Source organism: Rattus norvegicus, chromosome 1, assembly GCF_021556685.1.
Source record: "Rattus norvegicus strain SHRSP/BbbUtx chromosome 1, alternate assembly SHRSP_T2T, whole genome shotgun sequence".
Classification (NCBI taxonomy): domain Eukaryota; kingdom Metazoa; phylum Chordata; class Mammalia; order Rodentia; family Muridae; genus Rattus; species Rattus norvegicus.
Window position 1 is genome coordinate 56,583,618 of NC_141534.1, and position 20,195 is coordinate 56,603,812.

The 20,195-nt window shown below is 44.9% G+C and overlaps 1 pseudogene across 1 annotated transcript; it reads left to right on the top strand.

Moving 5' to 3' along the window:
* The first annotated feature begins 5,426 nt into the window (after window positions 1-5,426).
* Window positions 5,427-8,582, top strand: LOC148007003 (afadin pseudogene; annotated as a pseudogene). Its single transcript, XR_015648464.1, has 2 exons — window positions 5,427-5,613; window positions 7,141-8,582. The product of XR_015648464.1 is annotated as an afadin pseudogene (transcript).
* The last annotated feature ends 11,613 nt before the right edge of the window (window positions 8,583-20,195 follow it).

Sequence of the window (20,195 nt, forward strand, 5' to 3'; positions counted from 1 at the left end):
AGCCCAGCCCCCGAGCACACTCCCTTATATCCTCCTTCAACTCCGCCTCCTCAGTCCAGACTGCATAATCTCAGTTCATAGGTCCACGTCACATGGCCTGATCTTGCATCATGGTGCGCCTGCACAGCTCTCACAATGGACGTGGCTAGTTTCAGGTGTGTGAGGAAGTCAGATGCTAGTCACGAGACTTAGCTGCAGTCCCAGGCGCCATCTTGGGACTACCGCCACACCCGCTCCCCACAGGTAACTGTGATTTCAAGGTCATTTCCAATCATCTATGTTAAGTGTTTTGACTCAAGGAAACTGGCATTGCCATAGATGAAATCAGTAAAAGGCATATTTATTTCTTCTTTGCCACATAACTAGACAAATGTCAGTTCAAAAAGTTGCGATTATTTAGTGTACTTTTTTCATCTCAGTTACTTATGTATTTTTTCATTTATTTAAATTTCCATACATGTATACAGTAAAATATGGTCATATCCACCCTAACATCTGTCCTCCAACTTCTACAAGATTCCTCTCAGAATCACCCGATTGACTATATAGCCCTGGTTGGTCTGGGACTTGCTGTGTAAATCAAATTAGCCTAGAACTCACAGAGGTCCACCTGAATCTGATCCTGGGCTTAAAAGTCAGCACCACTAAACCATTCCTCTGTGTGTGTGTGTGTGTGTGTGTGTGTGTGTGTGTGTGTGTGTGTGTGTGTGTGTACAGAAATACACATACACACATTTTTTGTATCCCAGTAAGCCCTATTAGTGCTAGTCTTACATGCATACTGTGTGTACAGACATTCACTGGATTATCAGAGTCCTACCAGTGGCTTGTCCCCAAGGAAGAGTGAATTTCTATCAGCTGTTGTTAACTGCAGCTCCTCATTTGATGCAAGGGCTTATAAGTTCTTCTCCCACCCATGCACGATGTGCAAACAAATGACACAGCCACCTCCGTCACTTTACTCGGTTAACATATACTAATAAAATGTTATGGTATTTTCAAATTTATATGTACCTGTATTGTATATGTATAATGACACATTGTATATACTTGTAATGGCTATTCTTGGTTGTGAACTTGACTATATGTGGAATGAACTTCAATCCAGAATTGGAAAGCTCACCTTTGATCCTGATTTGAGGCTGGGAGACACAAATTTCTGAACTGAATCTTGGCATGGAGATCATGAGGCAAAGTGGCTGTGAATCTCAGGAGTTTAAGACAAGGAGATCTCTGAGTTCAAGGTCACCTAGGACAAAGCAAGTCCCAGTTCCAGCTGTAGTGGTACACACCTTTAATCTGGGACACACCTTCTGCTGGAGATTTATATAAGGACATTGGAAGAAGGAAGAGTCTCTCTTTCATCTGCCTGCCTGATTTGTAGGACTGAGCCACTGCTAGATCCTTGGACTCCTATCCATACCTGTTGCTGATCATTGTTGGGGAGTTGGACTATAGACTGCAAGTCATCAACCAATTGTCTTACTGTACAGAGATTTCCCATAAGTTCTGTGTCTCTAAAGAACCCTGTATAAGACAATTCTCTTTTATAATATATAATTTCTATTGATAGATAATGTAATTTATTTTTTTATTCATAATATTATTATATTCATCCCTATGTTTATATGTAAATAAAACACAGGTTGTATGCCTATGAAACAGTAACACACTGCATACTTGATGACTGCTGTCTTTTCCCTACTCCCTACTGCAGGGGAGAAAATGGACCATTCTCATCAATGAAAAAGGTAAAATAAAATGTTAACTATTGGCTGGAAACACAGATGGTTTACACATAAAATTACATCTTCTTGATTGCTACTTTAGAAATTTATCTTCATTTCCTGAAGTCACTTTTTATGATACATTACTATATCAAATACTATCTCATAGTTTTTAAGGTAAGTTAATTTTATTCTTGGTACAAAAGTATACACATAGTGTTGTGCAACTTCCAGTAATATCCGGGTAGGGCTTCATGCACATGACTGTATGGTTTAATACTTCCCTATGTGATCCAAAGCTCTTTTGTTGTCATATTATGATCTCTAAGCAGAATATTTTTGATCCTGAAATTATATACAATACCTAACTTTTTCTAAAACACTTCATTAGCTCTCCATAGAATGCTATTTAAGTGTGTTTGACTGTTCGGTCCCAGGATATGAATTCCAGTAGAGCACTTTCTGGATAATATTTCCTTACAAAGTGCTGTTAACTGCTTCCTCCAAGAAGTTAATTTCTTGTCTTGAAATTTAAACCTTATGTTTAAATAGAAGATAGAGAAGGCAGATGCTGGATTATTTAGTACCAAGCTGGTTTTCTGTCCTGATATGGGTAAGGGCTAGTCACTTGAGGTGTTTCTCATTCCTTTGGATTTGTAGCTGTTTCAGACTTTATAAATAATCATTTTGAGTATTACAAGTCTATGGGCATTTTCTCACCAAATTGTCCATTTTTACAGGAGTATTTTTCTTACAAGTTTGGAACCATAAAATAGAAACTTTCCTAACTAGTCAAGCTACTAGGGTGTATGTGGGCAGGGTTTTGCACATTTCCTGCTGTGTGATTTAATTGTGCTGTTCTGACCATTTTTTTTGCATAGGCTGCTGGCCAGTATAAGCTGGAAATCTATGTTAAATCGTTGTCCAAGGAGGTATTGCAGATGTGGTCAGTATTTGTTTTAAAGGAAACAGTGAAAGGCATTCTTCACTCGAGCTTTGTGAAATAATGTGCAGATGCTTATGGCTGTGGATACTGTGTGGTGTGAGGAATGCTGTTGTGCACTGACTGTGTGGTGTGAGGAATGCTGCTGTGCACTGACTGTGTGGTGTGAGGAATGCTGTTGTGCACTGACTGTGTGGTGTGACGAATGCTGCTGTGCACTGACTGTGTGGTGTGACGAATGCTGCTGTGCACTGACTGTGTGGTGTGAGGAATGCAGCTGTGCACTGACTGTGTGGTGTGAGGAATGCTGCTGTGCACTGACTGTGTGATGTGAGGAATGCTGCTGTGCACTGACTGTGTGGTGTGAGGAATGCTGTGGTGCATTGACTTGCTGCCTTTTTTCTTTTCTCCCTACCCCTGCATCCTTCTGGTGGTTCAGGTTGGACAACTAGGTGCCCATGACCAAGTCCTCATTGTGGATGGATTTAGTCTATTTGGACATTCTCAGGAAAGGTATGACTAATTGTTTCCTTTAAAGCCTCAACTGATTGGTTAGTTTTAATGTACTGAAGTGATATTTTGCATTTTGAAATTTGAATTCAAAAAGTAGTGATGTAAAAGATCTTTGTGTTTACTCACCTTCCTCAATAATCCTAGTTGTTAGAGCACATGAATCTCATTTGTGTTCACTCATAAGAATGTATATTAGTATAGAGTATTACCTTAAATAATTATATAAATATGTACACATATACTTAGAGCTTGTAAAATGTTTAAATATCTTAATGTTAATGTTATAGAATAGAATATACTTACCTGTTTTATAATTAATTATCATAAGTGATGTGGACAGGACATAATCTTCTGAAAGCCTGGTTTATTTCCCCAAACAGCAACCAGGCTGAGGAACCTAAGCACAAGTATTCTGAACATAGACTCTACTGTGACAGTGACCGCTGTTTCTTTATATTTTCTTCCTAGGGCAGCAGAACTCATGACTAGTACCAGTCCCATGGTTACCCTGGAAGTTGCAAATCAAGGCATCCTCTTTCACTGCCTGTCCACCTTTCTTACCCAGCCATTGTCCTCCATGGTGCAGAGAGGTAAGAGCTAGTGACTCAAGCCAGGTTAGCCAACATATAGTGATCCTGTATTGGGATATGGCTACTCCTAAAAGTTATCAAAATCTGGGGCTGGAAAGATGATTCAGTATTTTACAACACCAGTGTTATCCCAAAACTCTAATTTTATGGGATTTAAAGCACTTTTCTAAGTTCTCTGGACATGAGTCAAGCATTCGTGTGTACACATGCTGGGCAAACACTCATACACATAAATTATTTTTATAAAGAGAGGCCCTAAAATTCCCATGTAGTAGCTCCTACCACAGCTCTTGCTCAGCTCTTCAAGGAAGAAGTTAGTTGAGACTGAGTGCATGATGCTGAGAAATACTTCTGGATCATGATTCAGATCAGATCTAATGGTACAGTTTCCTAGATATAGTTACAGTCTGTTAAGTGCAGTATTGTGAACTCTCTTCTGACCCTGCCTCAGCTTTGGAACCTGCACACCTTAGCGCCTAACCTTTGTAGCTACAGTATCAACAACAATATCAGTGTCTGACAGCCTAGAATCCTGTATACTAAAGCGAGGAACAGGAAACAATCCTGGCTAGACCATGTGTTGGCATGTTAAAGCAGAACACCATTTAAAAACTCAAAGAGGGAAGTGGGTAACGAATGAGTCCCGGGTGAGCAGACAGGAAGACTAAACTGTGAACAGGCATTGATAATCACACCAGGGGACAGCACCATGTGATGCTGTCATACTGATTGATGGAAAATAATATGTGAGTTATCAGGTGAGAGAAGAGTAGTTGAGTACTTTTAAATATTACTTGAAAAATAGTTACTTTGTTATTTACAAATTATAAGTCAGATCTGAGAAAATAAATAAGGTCAATTTCTCCCATAGATACATACTAAGTGAATGAAAAGTTTTTCTAGACAATATATGTAAAAGCTTTTCAAAATGTTCGTATAAAGCTATTTGTGGTGGCATGTACCTTTAATGCCAGCTCTAAGGATGCAGAAAGAGGCAGATTTCTGTGACTTTGGGGCCCTCCTGCCTGTGTACTGAATTCCAGACCAGCCTCAAATATATAGTGAGACCCTGGGCTATGGTTTCTTCTGATTGCTTGCTCGTTTTTGCATTTTTAGGCTGGTCAAAGAATGTATATAAAAGATCACCCTATTATACCAAGAGCAGTTATTAAATATAAGAATTTTAGATGCATCCTTTGAAGCTCTTCATCTTAGAAAAAATGACGGAGAGAGAATGAGTGAATTGGCTTTGGTTTCAGTTTCAGATCGTTATGGCTCAGGTAAACCCAGAGCACAGAGTGAAGTTTTTATGAGTTTTATTTTTCTTGGATATTTTATGTATTTACATTTCAAATGTTACCCCCTTCCCATGCTCTCCCAAAGCCCTGCCCATGCTTCTATGAGTATGATCCCGCTCCCACCCACCCATTCCCATCTCAATGCCCTGTTCAGCTTGCAGCTGAATATTACACTGAATATGGGGACCCCAATGGAGGAGTTAGAGAAAGAACTGAAGGAGCTGAAGGGGTTTGCAATCCCATAGGAAGAACAACAATATCAACCAACCAGACCCCACAGCTACCAGGTAGGAAACCATGAACTCATGAGTACACAAGGAGGGATCCATGACTCCAGCCACTTATGTAGCAGAGGATGGCATTATCCAACATCGATAGGTGGAAGAGTAAAGGTTTTGAGCTCTATAATAATTCAGCTCAAAACGGCTCCCCAGAGAGTCCTCAAGAGCCTTGGACAGAGCACAGTCATCCAACGAAGCTGCCTGGTAAAGACAGGCTGATGAAAAACAGAGCAGATCACCCTTTCAGCTCCAATGTGACAAGTAAGAAGAGGCATTCTCTAAGTCACCTTGTCACCCAGATCATTGTTTATACTTTGATCATTGTTTTTTGTGTCCCTTGGCCAGCTAGAATACAGTTTTCATAGAGGTCTCATATTAGTCCAAAATTAGGATTTTATTTGGAAAACCCTTGACCTTATAGATCAAAATGCACTGTAAATGTGTCTTCAAAATGGATCGGGTTTCCAAGTTAGTGGAGATCATTTTTACACTTAAAAGAGTTGCTAACAAAGTAGTGAGGATGGAGTATACTGAATAGAGACCCCAACGTCCAAAAGGCTTCAACCTCCAAAAGGCTTCACGTATTTACTCTCATGTCTCTAGCCCAGATCTCATCTGGTCCTGGAGAAAGTCCTTCTCCTGGTCTGTGGCGTCAGGAGACTTGTAGGGGTGCGTGAAGCCGACTTCTGGTACATCTTTGTCTCTGGCTCAGTGCTAAACATCCTGCCCTCAGTGTATGATGGGTATGCCATGGCTCCTGCATTTAAAGGAATGTTGTTATGTTTATTTTACTTGTTATTTAATGTGACACTTGGGTTTTTAACACTATTTCTAATACATCAGCCTTCTATCCCTGGAGAGAAGTGTGCATATAGCACTAGAACAGCAGCTAACATCTGTCTTCACTGGAGAACTCTGTACTGAGGTCTAAGATGAGCTGGAACACTTTCTTACTTGAGAAATATCTGACTTCTTTGATACAGTTCTCAACAAATTACATTAACTATCATTCCTGAATTTTGGTCATTTAAGTTTATTTCTATTACACTAGTCAAATAAATTAATGAATCAGGGAACATGAGAATTAGTGTAAATGAGTAAATAAGAAAATTTAAGATTTTTTTTATTGGGGTTGGGGATTTAGCTCAGTGGTAGAGTGCTTGCCTTGGAAGCGCAAGGCCCTGGGTTCGGTACCCAGCTCAGAAAAAAAAAGATTTTTTTTTTTATTGAAAGCATAAGGTCAAAATTACATTTTTTATCATGGCTTTTAAAATATATTCTTTAAAAAACCATTTATTTATTTATTTATTTATTTATTTATTTATTTATTTATTTATTTTATAATCCAATATTAGCCCTTCCTGTCTTGCCAATAACCCCTCATACAAACCCGTCTATCACCTCTTCCTGAGATGGCAAAGCTCCTTTTGGGGTGTCAACCCCCATGATTGCTTTTTTAAAGATTGTAAAACAGATCCCCGAGGACAAAGTTCACCTTTTATGCAGTTTTATGAATCTCATTGTTTATTTCTTTACATTTCACAAGAACAGACCCCTCTACGTAGTCCTGAAGCTAGGAGCTAAATTGCAGGAGTGACAATGCCACAAACAGCATGCATCAGTGTATAGAAAAATCTTTTTATTCCTTTGTACACACAGGTACAGTTGGTTACTTGGAGAGTGAGCCATAAAGCAGTGTCAGGTCTGGTTATACACCCATTCCTCAGTTTTCTTACCTCCTCTGTGAGAAAGAAACATGCATGAAATTTTGTTAATATCTCTGGTGAGTCTCTGAAGTATTAGATCTTCGTCTTTTCTTTTCTCGGTGTGTTACCCCTTCGATGGAAGAACTTCAGGAAGAGTTTTACCAACTTGAGCTGCATTGAGTAGTGGCCAGCATGGATCTCTAGTGTGACAATGATATGTGGATCCAGAGCTCCTCAGTGGACTCTATGACATCCAGCCAGGAGCACCTGAAATATTCCTCCAAGTCAGTTACCCCTGCTTCCACTCTACCAAGAGTGGTCCTGGCCATTGGAAAACCCAGCAGAGGTGCTGCCCACCCCTGTGACTGTCTTCCAGCCCATATGAACAGACCTCCCTCCACCACCTCCTCCACCACATGTCCACCTACACCAGTGGTTTTGATGGCATTTCAGTGGCTTTGCCCCTCCCACCACCTTCTGCAAACAAGGCAGGATCCCAGTCTGCTCAGGTGGCTGCTGGCTAGCAAAAAAGGAGGAGCAGCAGTGGTGGTCTGAGATATAGAAGGCCTGCCTGGATAAGGAAGCAGAGAGGAAGCACGGGGAGCAGGAGAAGAATCTGGGGCAGATGCACTCTCATTCCCTGATCCCTGCTTCCTTATCTCTTTTGGCCACACCGGCCCAACCAGGAAAACCTTCCACACTGCAGAGGCCCCAAGAAACAGTTACTCTGGAGCTGTAGCCCCAGCAGCAGCCCCCCACTATTGAGCACAGGAATCTGCAGTAGAAAACTATCAGTAAAGAGGAGTTGTCCTGTGGGGATAGTCTGTCTCCAGACCCATGGAAACAAGATGCCAGGGAGAAGCTGGAGAAGCAACAGCAAATGCACCTTGTGGACATGCTAAGCAAGGAGATCCATGAGCTGCAAAACAAGGGGGACGGTAGTGCAGAGGAGAGTGACTGCCTGTGGAAGCTTATGCTGGAGTGGCTGTTTTGGAAGAGACTTCAGGCTATATTTCTTGTGTTTCTCCCAGGTTCATTTCTTGAACCTGTTCTTGAAAACTGTTCAAGCAGCCCAACATTTGACATTTTCAAAGTAGAAATTCATAACAACTATGTTTTTGACATTCTGGCCTTAGATAATTCTACAGTGATGTCTATGGTTAAGTGCCAGGCAGTGAGAACCCAGGAGTGACGATCAGAGGTACACAGGATGACCTGAAGGTGAGGTGCTCCTGGAGCCCAGTGTCCTGAGTGCAGGTCCTCAACCTTACAGCTGCCCACTCCAGCTGTGCCTGGGATGGAGCCAGTGCTACCGACCTAGGAAGCAGCTCAGGGACTGTGCTTACTATGTTCCCCATTGGTTCAGTTCATGACAAAGGTTAATCTGAAGTAACAGCAGGAATTTTAGCCCGCTGGAATTCTGTATCTGAGAAAGTACATGTCTTTAGGAACATCAAGATGCTCACGTCTTAACACGTTTCAGCTTTATATGTCACAGATATAATAAAGCTGTTTATAACCTTTTTCTGTTTGGGGTAGCTCAAGGGTAGAATGTCCTGACCCTGAGTATTATATCTAATTACCCAGAGAGAGAGAGAGACAGGAAGGAAGGGAGGGGGAGAGGGAGGGACAGAGACAGGGAGAGAGCGAGAGAGAGAGAGAGAGAGAGAGAGAGAGAGAGAGAGAGAGGAACAAAAAGTTTGTAAAAATAAGCAAAACTTAAAAATATATAAATAACTGTAAATTATTAAAAGTCTATATGAGAGTCAATGTTTATCACCCAAAATTGAGGAAAGGGCTTGGAGAAACGAATTATCCGCCTCCAACCTCCAAAAACATACACACACTCAATCAACAACACGTCTAATTATACCTGGAAATACCCATATTTTATAGAATGCCATAATGGAAAGTGAGAAGCATCATTTTCGATAAGGGTTGCCAATATGTTCTTTTTCCAAGGTGTGTGCAGCCGTGCCAGTCTTCCTCACCACGGGATGGAAGAGGTCCCTGACCTGTGAGCCTAGAGGTGACCAGGGGATCTTTGCTCCATTCTGAGACTGAGAGGCAGGATGCCCACTCAAGGGTCCATAGCAGGGAAGGTTTTCAAGCTACGTACAGTGCTGGAAAAGCCTACACAAGGCGTACAGTTAGCAGTGATGTGTTTGCAGGGAGTCCAAGGAACCAGCTTTTTACTGATGCAGGTGGGCAAGCATTTATCATCCACCTGCCACTCTGACAGCAATAAGAGTATTGCTTAAGTTTTGTTTCATAGATTTGATCACTGAAAAAATACCAAAAATTGGACCCTTAACGTTGTAGCAAATAGAATAGTGGATGCTAAGACAGGGACCTTTGACTCTTCTAACACCATTGTCTATTTCAGAGCAAGAAAGGAGAGTTATCAATGGACAGCAGTCTGCTTCCCCCATGAGTGCTCTACCACTGAGTTAGTAGCCTTAGCCCTCCTCACCTTTAGATAAAGGGTGTCACTAAGTTGTCCAAGCAGACCTGAAACTCATGCTGTAGACCAGGCTAGCTTTGAACTTCTGATCCCCCTCCCTACTGTGTGTCTTGAGTGTCTGGGATTACAGGCCCATTTCTCTACAGCTGAGCAGCTTGCTTGTTTGCTTCCTCCTTTCTTTACTCCTCCTCCTCCTCCTCCTCCCTCTCTCTCTCTCTCTGTCTCTTTCATTCTTTCTTTCCTTTCATTCATTCTTTCTTTCATTCTTTATCTTTCTTTTCTTCCTTCTTTCATTCCTTTGTTCCTTTCTTTTAAGATTCATTTACTTTAGTGCTCTATCTGCATGTACATCTGTGTGTCCAAAGAGGGCATCAGATCTAATAATACATAGTTAGTATCTATGATATGGTGACTGGAATCGAACTCAAGGCCTTTGAAAGAGCAGCCATGCTCTTAACCACTGAGCCTGCTCTCCAGCCCCAGCCTATTTTCTTAAACTTACCACACTTGGTTCACATGAGAATTGTCTGTCAGATGAGTAAGGTAAGGTTACCCTGAGCACAGAGTGCTTATCCCTTGTCAGATCATCCAGGGGGTTACCTCTGACTCATGCTGTCCTTTTCCAGGTCTGTCACCAGTGCCCTGGAGTTTGTGGGCCTCATCCACAGAGGTATGCAACTCAGAGAACATGGCCCCTAAGGCTACACCCACATTGTAAAAGCCAGCGATGTCAATCACAGCAGGTTAGATGTCAGCCACCTGAGTCATGCAGTTTGACCACATGAGACTCACCCTAGGACTTAAATGCAGTGCGTTCAAGGTCTCACATGCTATGCTGGACAGCTGCTCTGGGCCTCCACATCATAAGCCAGAGTGCAGAGCCCTGGGCACAGCAGGACACACCCAGGCTAGTTTTCACTCCTATGGAAAGCCAGTATAGATGGACATTCTCCATCTTGCTACAGTGACACTTCTGTAAGGGACGAGACTGCTTAGGGCAGCATTGTCTGTTTAGTAGGCACATCCACCTCCAGGACTTGCCCCCTATGGACAGTGCTTGAGCAAAGCCTGCCTCATGGTGCTTAGGGAGTCTCAGTTGTCTGCCAATGGATTCCCAGACATTCAGCTCTGTCTGATGATTGACAGACCTTTGTGACCCTTCTGTTTTCCACTCTCCGGACCACAGCCCCAAAGTCCAGCCAAGCTGACCTTCTCGAGAAAGCAAGGGCAGGTATTTGTGGATTACCACTGCACTGGGCTTCATCTCCAGTGGACCCACCCGACCATGCTGGGCAGCTCCTGGGGGCAGGTTTCAGCACATGGACTGGGCCAGCAGTGTGTATGCAGGTGAACGGGGGACGACATCTGCCCAGTCAAGAATGCCAGAGTCATCAAAGGGCAACACAGTAGAGAGAGCTTGTGAACTGTCAACAGAAGGCCATGTTATACTCCATGATGGGCCTTATGTTGTTCTGTGTCTAGAAAAAGGGTTACCTGCAGTTAAAAGGACTGTGGTATCCAACAAGGGACCTCAATGACTACCAGGCCATGGTGCCTGTCTGGGAAGTGGGTGGGTCCCATGGTCCCTCCAAGAACCACCTCTGTTTGCCTGTTCCTGTCTGGATAGCATGCTCACAAGCGACTGGACTGCTTACTTTACAGCTGTGTCTGTGGTGACTGGGTTTGCCCTGAAGGAGGCCTTCTTTATCAATTAGAGTCTGGCTGTCCTAACAGATGCCCTTATGGCCTTGTCAGAGCACTGTGACCACATCCCACATCTGAACAGCAAGCTAATCAACAGGATGCTCTAGGAGTCCATCAGTTTGTCTTCCTCAGAGACCCCAAAATACAGGGGGCAGAGAGCTGGGCTTTAGGGAGCTACCACAGGCATGATTGCTCTTTTTTGTAAGCCGCACCACCTTTGGCCGAGTTACAGTTCTGCCAGGCCCTCCCATGTTCTGTCTTCAGCATCTTTGTGTGTCAATGCAGCTTACACTGTGTATTAACTGTGCTGCACGTTGGCCTATAGGCTGGGCTTTCCTCTTGATTTTCCAGCAAGACCACAGAGTTCCCGGGGGAGACTCTCATCATGGCTCTCCATATTCTGACAGGCACAGTCTGTGGATGTCTCTAAGGTGTTGGAGTTCTGACCCCACTGAGGGGTGAGAGGCTTTCAGTGACTTATAGACCCAAGGCTTGGGCATGATGGCTTCTTTTTTTTGGTTCTTTTTTTCGGAGCTGGGGACCGAACCCAGGGCCTTGCGCTTCCTAGGTAAGCGCTCTACCACTGAGCTAAATCCCCAGCCCCACATGATGGCCTTTATTGTGTGTTTGGTAGCATGTATGCCCTGCTGCAAGTGTAGACAGACACTCCCCATGCCTGTAGTCTGTGCTTGGAGTGTGGGTACACTCTGTCCATGCAGACAGCTGTCTCCGCACACACAGATGCCATTTTCATGATTTACGCCTGTCATCTTTGATGTTTCTTTTAATAGGCAGTCATGTAAAGTCACTATGATTTTGTGGTGACTTTCTTTCCCCAGCCTTCAGATGAATATAGGAAAGAGACTCTGGAATCTGCCTGGGCTCCTCCTTATGCCCACACCTTGACCCCACTGAACTCTCTTTGGCAGAGACATGGCAGAGCCTGGCCTTTAATTGTCCTGTTCATTCCCTATGGATTGTGACCACAGTCTGCAGTTCTGCACAGCCTGCCATCCAAGGAAATTGGTATAGTTCCCCACAATGTCTCCACAGGCTCAGAGGAAGGACATAAATAGAATCTTTATGGGACCCAAGTGGCTTCTCAGGGTCAGCCAATGGTCTTGGCTCCTTCTTGTCTCTGAAGACACAGGGCACAAGTCCTGACCTCCATGCACCTTTAGCTGCTGCACACACTAAGGATGAGTCCATTGGCTTCTGCTGCTTCTGGGAGTCCTGAAAACCACAATCCCTCAACCAAGGGAACTAGTGGGGGACAAGTGAGCTCCCTGAGGACCAGAAGCCCCACCTGGGTTCACTGCTATGTTTCCCAAAATAATGAAGAGCTGCTGTCATAGCAGGCCATGCTCTGGTGGGTAGGGCAGACAGGCACATCCAGACCCACAGAAGGCTGTACTGTGGCTGTGCTGGGCATCCCAGGGGCGGGGTGGGGTTGGGGACGGGAGACAATTGGTCCATGGGTACCATGGATATACAGGGACACCTAGGCACATAAGGGGGTATGCATATACACGAAAAAACTCCCTCTCACACAGAAGTTGGCATGATGTATAGAAAAACAAGTCCATCCTGAGTGTGGGCTTCACTTTAGATATTAAGGTCCAACATTAAAACAGGAATGTGTGAAGACAAGGAGCTCTGTGTTCCCTGGGACCAGAAGGAACAGAGTGGCTGTGCTGACTCACATGAAATAAACTCTCAATCACAGTCTGTGACAGCCAGGTCACAGGACCCAGGCTGCTGTGTTATGTGTGAGCACCCAGTGCAGCCAGAAGCTAAGTACTGAGCACTGACTGGCCCAAGCCCAGAAAGGGTCTCTGTTTTTCAGAGTGCTGGGGGACAGTGCAGTGTGTAGCAGTTTCCTCTTGAAGACTCTTCTGGGGTTTTGAGTTCCCTGTAGAGGACCCTCATGGCTACAGACACTAAGCCTGGGAGGAAAGATCCTCATCTGTAGAGTTCATTGAAAGGCCTGAGAGCAGAAAAGCAAAGAAGCAGCAAAATGTGCCCCTTCTGCTCACTGTGGTTCAGCTTCTGCCTTTGCAGTTGAGCTCAGGTGCCCTGGAGTCCTCCCTAGCCTGAGTGAGTGATTTCAAGGCCAAGTCACATCCTCCTGGTTTTTAGTATCAAACGCAGCCCAGTTTCAGCCCAGGTAAGCTGTGAATACCAGGTATGCCTTGCTGTCTGCATTGTAGGGGAACTGTTGAGCCCCAAAGGACGCAAGGGCTACAAGGTAAGGAATCATAGGACTGGGCTAGGCCTGGAATCCAAGTTCCCTTCACCCCTGCCTGGTAACTGGTTCTTGCTGTGTATAGGGGACAGAAAGATAGGGTCCTATGGGAGCCCTGGCACAGGCCTGCCCAAGCATGGCTTAGGGATCCTCACAACATCCTAGCATTTGATGTGTCCCCAGGTTTGTCTACCACCCTCAGCCGTGTGCCATTTTCTGTGCCACCTGCAAGGGACTCTAAATATCTTCCTACAAAAGGTGATCAAGGAGGGGTTGTACAAGGACACATGGTGGCTCTGTGGTGAAGTTAACATGGACCAATAGATTAGAGGGCCAGAGCCCCAGGACCAATGCTGGGTGGACACACTCCTCTGACATCCAACACAGAGATCTTTGTACAGAGATCAAGAGAATTCTTATCTGAATAGCAGTGCAGAGCACCTCAGGCTCAGGGACTCAGGACTGACACCCATAGAATGCTGTAGAGGAGCCGTTTGTGATTCAAGGGCTCATCTGCCTGGGTCCTTGAGCCTATAGAGATGAGCAGAGGACTGGGCTGTGGCTGGTTATGGGCTCAGACAGGGAGGTGCTAGGGAGCTTGTTTTTGGCTCCTGGGAGTAGAGCAGTTTTTCTTTCCCTGTCCCTGCTTTTTGAGTTTTTCTTTCCTTGGGAAAATGGAAGGACTGGAAGAAGTCTGGCTATGGAGAGTGAGGCTGGCTGGGAAACTGCTCGCTGTTCTCCATTGTCATCCTGCTGGGGGTTTGGGGTTGTTGGCAGGTTAGCCTCTCCACCATTCCAGTCTGCTTCTCTCCATTTAATCCATGCATCTCTGTCTCTTCTCTTCGTTACATGGATGCACAAGTCCTACCAGTAGCTGCCACTCCAGGGCATAAGTCCCTCAGTGAGTGAATTCCAGATGGTTCTATCTAGAGAGAAATTGGACAGGGTCGTTCATCAGTATGTAGGAACATGGAAGATGATACTGCACTGCACCCAAACACATTTCATATAAAATCAATCCTACTGGTCAGGTACTAATCCACTCTATTTACACCTTTCCCCATTATTGCTATTCACTGTACTGTGAATTTTTATTATATTTTACTTCTGCAAAAGAAGAGACAGAGTTTAGCACTGGAGATTCCCTAGGGACTGGCTGGAAAGGACGCCTTGACACACGTGTGCTTCTGGGAAAAAGCTCTTTCATAGGATGCCTCCATGAGTTCCAGGATGTGTGGAGGGCTCTGTGCCCTATCCAGGGTTGACCTCAATATATTAATGGGAGCTGATGCTTCTCTCTAATAGAACAGTGCCACCCTCCTTGGAGATGTCTGTGATTGTATATGCTTAGCTTTAGAGTATCATTATTAGGAGACTTTGCCTTGTTAAAGTAGGTGTGTCACATTGGCCTGGGCTTTAAGACCCTTTTCCTATCCACATGCAAGCCAATCTTCCCCAAGCAGCCTTCAGATGAAGATGTAGAACTCTCAGTCTCTCTGGCACCATGCCTGCCTGGATGCTGCCATGCTCCCCAGCTTGAAGATAATGGACTGAGTTTCTGAACCTGCAATCCTGTGTTCATTAATGTTGTCCTTATAAGAGCTGCATTTGTTGTGGTGTGTCTCTTCTCAGCAGTAAACCCCTAACTCAAACAATGTCCATGTTCCCTTCTTCTGCCTCCAGACATTAGAAGCTTCCTACATGAGCGGCATACTCTTGGGATATGGCCCTAATAGGCGCTAGGCTGTCTGCTTGATCTGAGAGTGCTAGGACATCCTGCTCCTAAGGGCATTGTTACCGCTCCCTTGCAATACTGTTTATAGCATCAGCAGGCTCCTGCTCTGTTACCCGCTGAACACAATGCTGTCTTCTACAGGAGTGGATCCAACAGCTCTCAGAACCTCCTCAGGAACTATGTGTTTCCCAAGGATTACCTGCACTTGCTTACACACCCCTATCCTGTGTTCTGAAAACTTTTCAAAGCCCATTCATCTGTGACTGGTGAGTTCAGGACAGTAGTCCCAAGTGTCTTTTCCTACCCTGACAGTTCACTCTCATGAGGCATCACCTGCCCTTGACAGAGGATTTTCCGAAGGGGCATTGGATGTGCAGGAGAATTGTGTGTCCTGAGTCTTTTCAGAGCAGCACAGGAGGACATCAAGGTCCCATTTGCTTTTGGTTTTTGAACTCATGGGCCTGGCACGGTCTTGTTGGTATTTAGGTCCCTGTCAGTCCTGAATTGAATTTTAGCATGGGAACCCAGGGCAGTTGTCTTCAAACTTATTCCTAGCATGGACCACATCTTCACCTCAACAGACATAAAGCAGGACAAACACCAGGCAGGCAGAAAACCCTCAGAGGCTGGAACTGGCATGTTCAAACAGTCTGGCTTGACCTTGGCCAACACAGGTTCAGAGAACAGCCTCTATGTAGGAAGATCTCCTTCCTCCTCTCAGAGTTTACGACATGTAGACTTAAGCTAAGCTGCTGGCACACATGTGAGCAGAGGCACCAGCCTAGGCTTGTTCAATATCAAAGCCTACCTGCCACCCCTGTATCATAGTCATAGCAGCACATCTCATGAGAATTCTAGGGGTGGTGATATTCTGGGTGAATATTCTGTATTCTGCTGCCAGTTTGTTTGCTTCCACATGTCCAACTGTGAGAAGGGATTGAGAAAGGGAAGGTGATGAAGTCCTGCTAATATCTACTTGGTGCCACCAAAGACAATGTGGTTTTGCTGGCAAGATATTTGCATTAGATTTTATAAAAAGTGACCTCAGGACAGTAGGTACTCTCAGGAAGGTGCAGCATGGTGGGTACAATGGAACAGGATCCCTGAGGTTGGTTCAGTGGGCCAGGGTCCCTGGGGGAGGAGCAATGGGGCAAGAGCCCTTGGGATGGGATCTTGTAGTAGTGACCCTGTGGAATGGGCAACTGACAGGGACCCTGGGGCAGGTGCACTGTGATGTGCACCCAAGCTGGAATGTTCAGACAGGTGTGTGTTTGCTTCATGCAGCTGCTGTCTGAAGTAGAGAACACTGTCAACTGCCCCAGAGGGGATTTTGGGAGCTCCTACCAAGAATGCCTCAGCTCCTTACTGAGAAGATATACATTCCACAGATGGGGCTTTATTGAGATGAGCAGATTCTAAGGGGGCTGCCTTGAATGAACAGCCAAAAAAGGAGAAATGAAGAACAAGCAATTGCACCAGCCATGTCGAAGGTGACTTTGCTCTGAAGAATAGGACTGGAAGAAACTGATTAAGTCAAATCACTTCTCTATCTCTGTATCTCTATCTCTATCTCTATCTCTCTATCCACCCATCCATCCATCAACCATCCATCTATCTATCTATCTATCTATCTATCTATCTATCTATCTATCTATCTATCTATCTATCTATCTATCTATCTATCTCCCTGAGGGAAGTCAGCTTTCATTTGTAGGAAGAAGGTCACATCCGCGCCCCATTATGGTGAAAACCAGGATTGCAGGGAGTGAGATAGATGGGTTATTTCTTTCTTCCTTCCTTGTATCTTCTTATATCTTTGTATCTTTGTTTCTTTGTATCTTTCTTTCTTCCTTCCTTCCTTCCTTCCCCCCTCTCTCTCTCTCTCTCTCTCTCTCTCTCTCTCTCTCTCTCTCTCTCTCTCTCTCTCCTTCTTTCTTTCTTACTTCTTTTTTGCTTTTGGTAGGATAGAATGCCAGTTGTGGCCAGTCCCCATCAGCATCCACTGTGCTACAGACCCAGTCTCAGTGTGACACAGAAGAGGCCTAATTGGAAAGTTTGTCCTCTCTCTAAGGGATACTGTATATACAGTGCTCTGGACTGCAGGTCAGACAAGGCCTGCGTTTAGGAGACTTGTGGACAGAAGAATGTCTGTGAGTCTGGACTTAGACTCCGTGGAGGGCTCAGGTCACCTGACTGTCCTGAAGCTTCCCACTGTGAATTATTTCCCTCCTACAGAGTCAGCCACCTGAGCAACTTCATTTCCTGGTTATCCCTTAATCCTCTTACACTGTGTAGAGTGTTCAATCTCAGGGAGGGCCTGGGAATCTGAGAGACACCACTGAGCCCCCTGGGCCTGGCTGATTCAACCTGAGGCTACTCTGTGTGTCTTCATTTTGCTCACCCACCAGAGACCTCAAAAGTCAGCAGTGAGCTTGCTGTGAGGTCAGGAACCTCCATATTGGCCCAAGAGCAACTGTCCTCTTTTACAGGTTCATCCACAGAGCACGTAATTCTGATTGGTGCAACAGTCTGGAAGAGTGAAAGACGTCATCTCCCAAGGGCAAGTGCTGTGCTAGTGGACACTGAGGAGCTGCACGGATCAGACCCTTCCCCATCCTTCTCCAGCCTCTCTTGTTCTTCCTTGAGATGTTTCCTACAGATCTGAAAGATCCAGGCAGTCCATGACATGCATTTGAATTTAATCTCAGGACATTTTACTCCTTGCTCTAAAATTAAGACCAGGTAATTCATTTGTTTGTTTGTTTGTTTATTTATTTGTTATATGTAAGTACAATGTAGCTGTCTTTAGAAACACCAGATACAGCATCAGGTCTCATTTGAGATATTTGTGAGCCACCATATAGTTGCTGGGATTTGAACTCTGGACCTCTGATAGAGCATTCAGTGCTCCTAACCACTGAGCAATTTTTCCAACTTCCAGACTAACTTTTTAAATTCCCATAATGTATTCTTTATTCAGGTTACATCCTGATCCCAGCCACTCTCCCTCTGCCTGTCTTCAGGGTAGGAGATTACAGGAAGGCCCCAATTTTCAGCAGGGGAGTGGGTTTGCTTCCAGAGCAGGCAGTGGGGTCGTAAACATCTCACTCTCAGGGAATTGGGAGCTTTCCCATATAAGAATTTTCTGTGGTGGAAGCTCAGTTTGCTGTCTGGCTTCTTTTTAGTTTTCTCTTGCTTCTTCTGGAATGAGAATTTCTTTATTAAGAGCTTAGAGGGTGTTTCTGGCCAGACTATGTTCATGTGCAGGCCCATCCCTGGACGGCTGGATGCTTAGACTCTCCTGGGGAGACCTGTTTCCTTTCTGCAGCAGGCCAGCTACTATGAGAACAAAAGGACCCCATCAGATGTTCACAGTGCACAACACACATACACAAACTCACGCATGCACACACACACACACTATACAAATATATATATATATATATATATATATATATATATATCTTCCATATTCCTAAACCCACACAACATACACATCACGTGTCAGATGTGCATGCACATTACATATATCACAGACATATATACACTGTGCACATCACACGTGCCATTTGTACTTATATGCACACATGCATGCACACCTCACTCTACACACATGCCTGCCATGCACACATGTATATAGGAACACCAAAATGAGTGAAGAGATTTTAAAGGAGGCTTGTGCAGTCAGGGTATGATAGGCTTGGGCATGACTACCCTCTGTGTTACAGTCAACTGCGGTCTGGTCTTTTAGCTACTTTCACAACAGGGCCAGTGCCTGTGTAGAAGGAACACCAAGGCCACATCTCAGGGAAGTGAACTGAGGACTCAGAAGAGGCACAGGCCCTGGAGTATGGAAAGGCAGAGCATGGTATGCAGATGTAAATGCTGTAAGGCACTCTGGCTTGTCCACTCCAATAGGCACAATAGTAAGCACGAGGCCAGTAGATGTCGTATCCGTGGGAAGAACCCTCTGGATGCCATGTTAGCAACTTAGGGTGTTTCTTGTTTTCAGTCCATGCTGTGGACAAGGAATCAGGAGGTGTGGGGTAGAGTGGAGACTTGAGCACCTACCCTCTATGTTGTGAACCTAGTGGATGTTTTTCTGCCCTTCTAGAACTGTGAGTGGCCTGTGCCAGCACAGCAGAATGGGGACATTCCCAGTTCCATAGGATACTGCAGGCTTGGGGACTGGGTACTTAGGCTTTTGGCTGTGCACCACACCACCTTCCTGACCAATGGTACATTAAGTCAACCAGTGCTTGCAGAATGCTTGAGACAACACAAATGTCTCCTTTCTAACTGGAAACAACATATAAAGGTCTAATACAAGTCAGTAATGTGTCTCTGATTGTCCTGTGGCACTGGGTGAATTAAGGACATGATGGAGAGCATGCCAAAGAGTCTAACTCATTCTGTCCCATCTTCCTTCTGAATGCAGGTCTCCAGGATCCAGTGCTCACACGGACTCAGGGCTGCTGCTCAGGGAACCAGCAAACCCTGTTGCTCTGACCATGCCACCGTGAAGGGCGGTCTCGTTCTGTTCCAGTCTCTGCGGTGCCACTGTGTATTAGAAAGGACATCTTTCAAAGGAGGGGTTGGTGAAGGGCAATTTACCTTCTCTTTCAGAGATACAACTGTCTGAGGAGAGGCTAGGAGGTGTTGCAGAACCAAAATATAGAGCTAGAGGGATCATAAAATCGAGGTTGGAAGGTTAGCTCAAGGCTGCATGTCCCTGAACACCTTGGTGGGGGTGAAGGGTGACTTAATAGTCACTAGTAGCCCAGTGCCTGTCAGTACTCTACATGACCTTGTTGCCCTTGCTTCTTCTGGTGCTCAACAGCACCACTCAGATGCAAACAGCAAGGCCTAGATAGTGTCCACATCTCCCATGGCTTGACACTGTGCTGGGTTTGATACTACAAACTGGGAGGCTGGGACTTGAACTTGAGATCACTGACTCAGGCTAGGGAGGACTCCAGGGCACCTGAG